An 8887-nucleotide genomic window follows, 5' to 3' on the forward strand; every position below is an offset into this window, starting at 1 on the left:
CTTGTTGAAGCTGCACACATTGCAATTGAGATCCCCCTTCACTTCCAATCCCCCTTCACTTCCGATCCCCCTTCACCTGCAATCCCCCTTCATCTCTGCTGGCTGGCTTCCTGTCACAGCTGCCCACATTGCTATCCCAATCCCCCTTCATCTCAAAAAGAATAAAGATTGAAGATTTTTCCTTTAACCTGAATTCCTGACTCTGGCTGATTTTAAATATGCGGTCATCACACTTACCCAAGGCCACACATTCAGAATGTACGAAATATGGCACCTGAAGTCAGGTGCTCTGGATTGGATTTGACTCAAGGTAACTCTTAGTAATTCAGGTTCAATATTGGAACAAAATGAAATAGTCATAGCTCATTAAGGAATTAACATAAGGAGACTGATTTAGCCTTATAGCAAAAGGATATTCAACAAAAACAGGCACTGACTGACATATCAAGTTGATTCAGTTAAGCAGAGCTCTCTTTCCAGAGTTGCCCATTATGATCCACCAAACTTCAGAAAGAGGGTGTGGTTCACAGGCTATAAAAAAGTAATGACAACAGCCCAAACCTTCAGTACCTTGAATCAATCAAGTCTCAAAGATAATATGACTACCCTAAAAAGAAACTATACTATTACTCTCACAATGTAAGGCCTTTCTGACTTTCAGATCAGCTCTCTTATCAATTTGCTATGCCATTTCTCAGTTCTGCTTCTTAAATGTAACTGTGAATTAATAGCAATCTAGAATGTTGTCAGGAAATCATGCCTATATAGCCATGTTCATTGGTTTCTATAAGATGTTTAACAATACAATTTCTGTTCCATTCAAACCCCCCCAAAAAATTCTGAATATTTGAGACCTCAAAGATAGTGTAAGTAGTTCCATTTAGAAATCTTTTGAAAACTGATACAAATCTTAAGAATTTTTTTTTCTTATATTTCCTGGCTATTGTATTGATTCATGGATCTAATCCAAATAAGGATCCTTGAGGTTTTTTTTTTTTTTTAATGTGTTTACTTAAAATGTATAACTATCTTTTTTTAGGGTGTTCTGTGGTGATGGGAAGCAAAGGCAGCAAAAGAATAAACAAAAATTCTTTTTAGTTATGTTTCAACTTTATCCTTTCCTTTTCATCTCCTATTAGTCCCCTTTTGACTTTGTTTTAAAAATAAAATCCCAAACAAAACCTATTTTAGCTGGTTTGAATTTCATCTTCACCTATTTTGGGGTAGAACACATTTCACATTCAGCAAAGAAGTTAAAACCTATCTAGAACAAGGGCAGGTCCTGACATGGGAGTAGGGCATGATTCCTGTCTTTGGTGGTCCAGACACTTCCATAGCTATACCTCACTTCTCAAGATCTTTACTTTTACTGTCACACTCAGTAGGAGGGAAAATAGGCACTAGGAAAAGTAAAGGAAAGTGAAGTGCTTACTGACTAGAAAAAGTTGGGGGGAAGAGAGATAGCAAGGAAAGGCCATCACCTTTACCCAAGGTCAGATTATCCTCTATGTTGGGCTACAATATTTCGTTTTCTTTCACTCCTCCAACCCTAGAAATAGAAACAGAACACCCTGCTTGGGGTCAGGAAGACCTGAATTCAAAGTCAGCTGTATAACCCTAGGCAAGTCACTATACTTGCTTGCCTCACTTTACTTATCTGAAAAATAAGAATGTTAAATGGCACCTACCAAGAATTGTTGTAAGAATAAAATAAGATGATAAAATGCTTTGCCCAGTGTCTGGGCTATATAAATGGTAGTTAATAGAAGTAGTAGTAATAATAGTAATAATGGGCAACTAAGTCGCATATTAGGTAGAATACAGAATCTTGAATCAAGAAGACTTCTCCTTCTGAGTTCAAAACTGATCTTAAATACTTATTAACTGTGTGATGATAGATATTTAATGTTATTTAAAAATACAGCTTGAGGGGCAAGTAGGTGGTGCAGTGGATAAAGCATCTATCCTGAAGTCAGGAGGACCTGAGTTTAAATCTGGCTTTAGACACTTAGCTGTGTGACCCTGAGCAAGTCACTTAACCCCAACTGCTTCAGCAAAAGAAAAAAAAAGAAAATGGAGCTGAAGAAGGAAATGGCAAAGTTATATCAATATCTCTGTCAAGAAAACTCCAGAACAACCAAAAAAATAAGCAGTAGTATTTGTAGAACAAGAAATAAAGTTCCAGGAGTAATGGGCCTACTTAAGTAAGAAACAAATGTATTTTTGAAAAAAAGTTTATTTTTAAGCTAATTAGACATCCTTCCTCACACAAATCAAACAAAAATAGAGCTATGGGGACAGCTAGTTGGTGTGGTAGATAGAGCACCAGCCCTGAAGTTAGGGGGACCTGAGTTCAAATTTGGCCTCAGACACTTCTCACTTACTGGTTGTGACCCCAGGAAAGTCACTTAACTCCAATTGCCTCAATCAAAAAAAAAAAAATAGAGCTATGTCAGCATTTTGGTGTGTTTTCCATTCTGAATTTATCATTTTCATAAAAATGGATTTACTATTCACAGTGTGTACTTAATGTTTGCCCATTTTTTTTGGTGGAATATGAAAAAAAATTATGCACTGGTTTGCTTGATAAGAGTCCTATAATTCTTTTGAATTTCTAGGTGAAATTAAATTAATAATCTCCCTCATTCTCTATTTGAGTCAAAGATTTCCTTTGGTCCAGAGTTAATCACTTACCTCTAAACACTAACCTTCCACAAAAGACCATTGGCACAGGAGACATTTAAAATGTCTGAACATTCACTAGTTACCCTGTCAAATCCTCTTAAGGAAGTACTCATTTCACTAGATTCTGGTCATAGACAGACTCATCAATAGCTTCCAATCTTCTACACTGAATGAACAAATTGGACTTCTGCTGTCTTGGCAGAGAATAAGTTCTAGGAAAATGTTAATTTCTTGAGAGCAGAAACAGTTTCATTTTTTTTTTTTTTTTGTCTTTTTACCCCCAACCATAGTGCCTGATACATAGTAAGCATTTAAAAATGCTTTTGTATAAAACCATTAAAAACTCTATCTTCATTTTGTGGCAACTCATCAGCTTTCAAGTCCTGAGTAAAAGAAAATACAAACTATCTCCCTAGAGTTATGAGGATCAAGTAAAATACTATGTTTTAAACACTTTGTAACTATAGAGAGTTATACAAATGAATGCTATTAGCATTATTTTCTCCATTATTATTATTATTATAATACAAGTATTATATTCTCTTGATCAATAACTCAGTTGAAATTGATCAATACAAAGTCACCAAGAATTTCTTAATTGATGAATCTTTTCTTAGTCACCATCCTTCTTGATCTCTCAATCTGTGGATGTCCCTATCCTCTTGCATCCTCTTTCATCTCTCAATAATCTAGCAATTTTTTGCTAGATTAGCATTCAAATCATTCCTGTTAGTTGTGGGTTTTACATAAGACTCCATCCTGAGACTTTTCCTTTCTCTACATTCCTTTTTTAAAATGAATTCATATATAATTATCATCTCTATGTTATTGACACCCAGCTATAGTTCCAACCCCAATCTCCGTATCTTCAATCCTATATTAACAATGGTCTATTGAACATTTAAAACTAGATGTCAAAGAGATATTTAAAAAATCAACATGTTCAAAATAAAACTTGTTCTTTCTTCCCAAATATACCATTGTTCTAAACTTCCTTATTTCTGTCAAGTGTGCCAAGTTTGTACTTTTTTCTTTCATTTACCCCATATGTTCACTCAGTTGCACAATCTTGCCAATTCTTCTTCTATAAAATTTCTTGCATGTGACCCATTTCCTTTATTCACAAAGACATTTCCTTAATTCAGGCCCTTACTATGTCTTGCCTAGATTATTACAATAGCCCCTCGATTGGTCTCCTTGCCTCAGGGTTCTCCCCTAACCCCATAGATGGCAGTGTGATTTTCCTTAAGAGCTGATCTGGAGGAAATGTGGGAGGGGCTGAGATAACAAAGCAAAGGCAAGGATTCAATCTGTGTTCTCCTCCAAACTTCTCCAAATACCTTCAAATAATGACTCGAAACAAGTTCTAGAGCAATAGAATCCACAGAAAGAAGGAGTAAAACAATTCTCTAGCCCAATAGAACTTAGAAGGTCTGCAGGAAAGGTGTGTTGCACTAGGGTGAGTGTGATACTCAGACCAGATTCAGGCAAACCAGGAGCAGGTCTTGAGAGCCATTGAATCAGCAATGGCAACAACTGTTTCCAGAGCTCTCGGTCCACAGATGGTAAGAGGGTCAACTGGAAGGTTAGAAGGTAGTTATAGGAGCTTCTTTGCTAGTTCTGAGATAGGGCTGTATTGGTTTGCCTAATACTCAGATTTGAGTTGCAGTCTTTGATGGCATTTCCAGGGTGAAGAAAAGCAATAATACACCAAAGCTTGTAATCATAGTTGAGCAGAGATCCTCCTCACAGTTTCAGGGCAGAAAAGAATGCTTGTTGTCATTCACAGGCCAAGAGAGTAATAAACACTTCTCCTGAGATCATTTCATTTTGGAAAAACTGAAAATTTATAGATTCCTAGAAATATGTCTGAAAATCACTGTACAGAACTCTGAAGCTTGGAATTATCCTTGATCCTGGAAGCAGAGCCCTATTTTAGCAGAGTTTAAATTAAGAAATAGGCTGGAGAAATGAGCAAACAATAGAAAAAATTCTGATCATAGAAAGTTACTATGATAACAAGGAAATCAAAACAAAACATTCAGAAGAAGTTAACTAAGTTAAAGATCCTACATTCAATGCTTTCAAGAAAAAAAATGAATTAGTTTTATCCTATGGAAGAGCTCAAAAAAATATTAAAAATCAAGTAAGAGAAATATAGAAAAAATTGTAAAGAGAAATGAGAATGATGCAGGAAAATCATGAAAAATGAGTCAATAGTTTGGTAAAGAAGACACACAGGCATGCAAAAAAAAAAAAAAAGAAGAAGAAAACTGAAAAAAAAAACACCTTAAAAATAGAGTAGGCCAAATAGTAAAGAAGATATTAAAAGCCAGTGAGCAAAATACCTTAAAAGCAGAATTGATCAAGTTTAAGAAGCACAACAATTCAATGGAAAAAATACTCTTAAAAAGATAGAATTGGACAAATGGAAAATGAGGTATGAAAGCTAATCATTAAGGAAAATAATTCCTTAAAAATTAGAATCGCGCAGATGAAAGCTAATGCCTTTATGAGAAATCAAAAAACAATAAAACAAAAACAAAAATGAAAAAATAGAAAACATTGTAAAATATTTCATTGGAAAAACAGCTTACCTGGAAAATTGATCCTCAAAGCTATGATCAAAAAAAAGAGCTTAGACATCATCTTTCAAGAACTTATCAAGAAAACTTCTAGAACCAGAAAGTAAAATAGAAATTGAAAGAATCCACTGAACACTTTCTGAAAGGTATCCTAAAATTAAAACTTCCAGGAATATTAAAGTCAGATTCCACAGCCCTAGGACAAAGAGAAAATGTAACAAGCAGCCAGAAAGAAACAATTCAAGTATTGTAGAGCCACAGTCAGTATAACACAAGATGTAGCAATTTCTACATTAAAGGACTGGAGAGTCTGGAATATGATATTCTATAGGACAAAAGAGCTAGGATGACAACATTCAATGAAATAGAGGAAATATCACTACTGGGTCGGTATCCCACTAGAGATTTTTTTTAATTAAAAAAGAAAAAGGACCGAAATGTATAAGAATATTTACAGTATCTCTTTTGTGAGTGCAATGAATTGGAAATTGTAGGGATGTCCATGAATTGGGAATGGCAGAATAAATTGTAGTATGTGATTATGATGGAATACTGTAGAGGGCCAGAACTCTGGAGAAGTATACATGAAACAAGGATACTTACAACAAGGTGTTAACTCAGTGGAATTGATGAGATAATAGCTCTTTAGTATACATAGTATGGTCCAGAACTCTGAACTTGAAACAAAGGATTCTTACAAGGTACTGTCAGTGTATTGATAGGGACAATAGTTATCTAATTTAGCATGGTTCAGTATGATTGATTTAATCCTACAAGGAAATGTTATGGGCCAGAACTTGAAACAAGGTACTAAGTGGAATTGAGGAGACAATGGTTAAATCTAATTTAGCATTGATTTAATCCTACAACAAATAATGGTTTCCTAGTGATATAATGATTGGTTCCACTCAGTGTGGAACATATAAGAGAAGCTCTCAGAGTCAGGAAGGACAAGAGCACTAGAAGCTCTCAGAGGCTGAGACAGATTCATTTTATCTTTCACCTTTGTTGTGGCTGGAGGCTGAAGCACAAACCTTTGGAATTTGGGGAGATTCAGAAGCCAGAGAAGGAGACAGGGGCTCAAGATTTTGGAACCAAGGAGAGAGATAGTCCTCTAAGAAAGCTAACTGGGCCCAGGGAAGGAGATAAGACTTTGAAGGAGACAATAAAGGATCTGGACTTTAACCCCTGGCTACTCTTGTGGTGATTACTGAACTGAAATGAAGGCTGCTCCCAGAGACCCCAAGAAAACCTCAACAGAGAACATTATATTTTAGAGAGAAAATTACATATACATATACTTAATACTTAGTATGATGATGTAATTGTTCTCTAATTCACACATACATAGTGTGGTGTAATGATGTAATCATACCAAGGTATTTAAGAGCTGAGAAGCACTGGAAATGCAACACTCCATCTTTGATCAGCCTCATGGTAACTGTCTTGCCTTCATTACTTCTTCACTAAGATCAAGGACTTGGGCTGATCCTGAGGACCTCCAGAAAGCTAGCCCAAACATTACAGAATATCATTGGGCTATAAGAAATTCTGAGTGGAAAACTCTCAGAAAAACTTAAAAAGACTTATGAGCTGATGCAAACTCCCATTTCTTAGGATTCTGGCTCTTTCTTCAAAGTATTACTTAAGCACCACTATCTATAGGAAGCCTTTCCTGATTTTCATACATTCTAGTTCTCTCTTTCCTTAATTTCCTTTTATATTTGCATTGATTCTCCTTTCATTTAGATAACAATTCATGTTCAAATAATGAAAAATTTTATTTTGTATAAATTATAAAATGTTATCAAGTTCTATTTAATGCTTACTGAAATTCAATTAATGTAAATCAAACTAGTAGGGGATTTTAGTATTGTGACTCTACATTCACCTTTTGACCTATATGGTGTTGCTATGTATCATATTATGAACAATTGTGTTTTTAAACAGTGCTTTTAACAAAATGAATAAAAGAATGAATAATTGAGAGGGGAAACTGACAATGCAAAAAAGAAGAGACTTGTTATTATATTAAAAGAAAAAATTTTAAGTAAGTGAAAGGCATGAGTTGGGACATAGTAACTCTAAAATAGAATAAGATGTTAAAACGCCTAAAATTTTAGTACAGAATATAATAAAACATATAGACAATATTTTAAAAGGGCAAAGTTGCCTCAGCTTTTTGAAATTTTCAAACAATTACAAGTTTTACAGTAATAGAAACTGGGTGAATTTTAGCTGTGTAATTTGAAGATTCCAATAAAGAATGTATTCTTCTTAGTAGAGCAGCTATTTAGACAAAAATCTCAAGTATATTAAAGGCAGTAAAAGAAATTGGAAATGAAACACATAAGAAATAATTTTTTTACTGCAAGCATTGGTTAGTTCAGTTGTTTTAAAAATCAGTTCAACTGAAAATTGACTGTATGCCTATCAGTTGGGGATTGGCTGAGTAAGTTGTGGTACATAAAAGTAATGGAATATTATTATTCAATAAGAAATAATGAGCATGCAGATTTCAGGGGGAAAATGGGAAAAACCTACACTAACTGATGCTGAGTAAAGTGAGTAAAACCAGGAGAACATTTTATACAGTAACAACAAGATTTCATGATGATCAATTGTGATGGAGCTGACTCTTTCAACAATGTGGTGAGGTATTCCAATAGACTTGGGATGAAAAATGCAATCATGCCCAGAGAGACAACTATAAAAACTGTTTATGGATCAAAGCATAGTATTTACACCTGTTTGGTTGATTTTTTTTTCATTCTTATTTTTTTTCCTTTGGTTGATTTTTCTTGAACAACATGACAAATATGGAAACATGTTTAAAAGAATTGCACATATTTAACCTATATCAGATTGCTTGTTCTCTTGGAGAGGGAAAAGATAAGAAAGAGAAAGAAAAAATGTAGACTATAAAGTTTTACAAAATTGAATGTTGAAAACTATTTTAAATGTATTTGGAAAAATAAAATACTATCAAAAAAATAAAAATCAGGTTCAATTTCATACTAATAAAATTACTCAAATCAGCCAATGTCCAAATGAAGACACAACTAAATACCCTGATATTTTGAAGAAAATAATCAAAGAAGGATGTGTGGGTGAAATTGACTTATTTTTAGATTTTTAAGAAGGAAAAAAATATTCAAGTTGTATTTAAAATATCTAAGGATCATTTAAGGCTCAGTGGATAAAGCATTGGACCTTAACTCTTAAACATCTGGGTTCAAATGCAGCCTCAGATCTTTATATACATAAAATCTCGTGTAATTACTTAACCCTGTTGGCTTCAGTTTCCTCATCTGCAAAATAAGCTGGAGAAGGAAAAGGCAAACCACTCCAGAATCTTTGCCTCCAAATAGGGTCACAAAGAGTTGGACACTACACAACAATAAGAGGGATCATCTAACACTTTTGTTCAGAGTTAAGGCAGAAGAGGAGATTTTAAATTGAAATCAGTGTTTCTTTATTGGTCTTAAAATCCTTAGCCCTGAAAGGTTACAACCATGGATTGTCCCTAGTTCTTTAGTAGTCACAAAAGAAATCACAGATGATTAATGTTGTTTTCAAATTTTAGCTTAGTTACTAAAAAAAACTTTTCAAAGACA

Source organism: Antechinus flavipes, chromosome 3 (assembly GCF_016432865.1).
Source record: "Antechinus flavipes isolate AdamAnt ecotype Samford, QLD, Australia chromosome 3, AdamAnt_v2, whole genome shotgun sequence".
Classification (NCBI taxonomy): domain Eukaryota; kingdom Metazoa; phylum Chordata; class Mammalia; order Dasyuromorphia; family Dasyuridae; genus Antechinus; species Antechinus flavipes.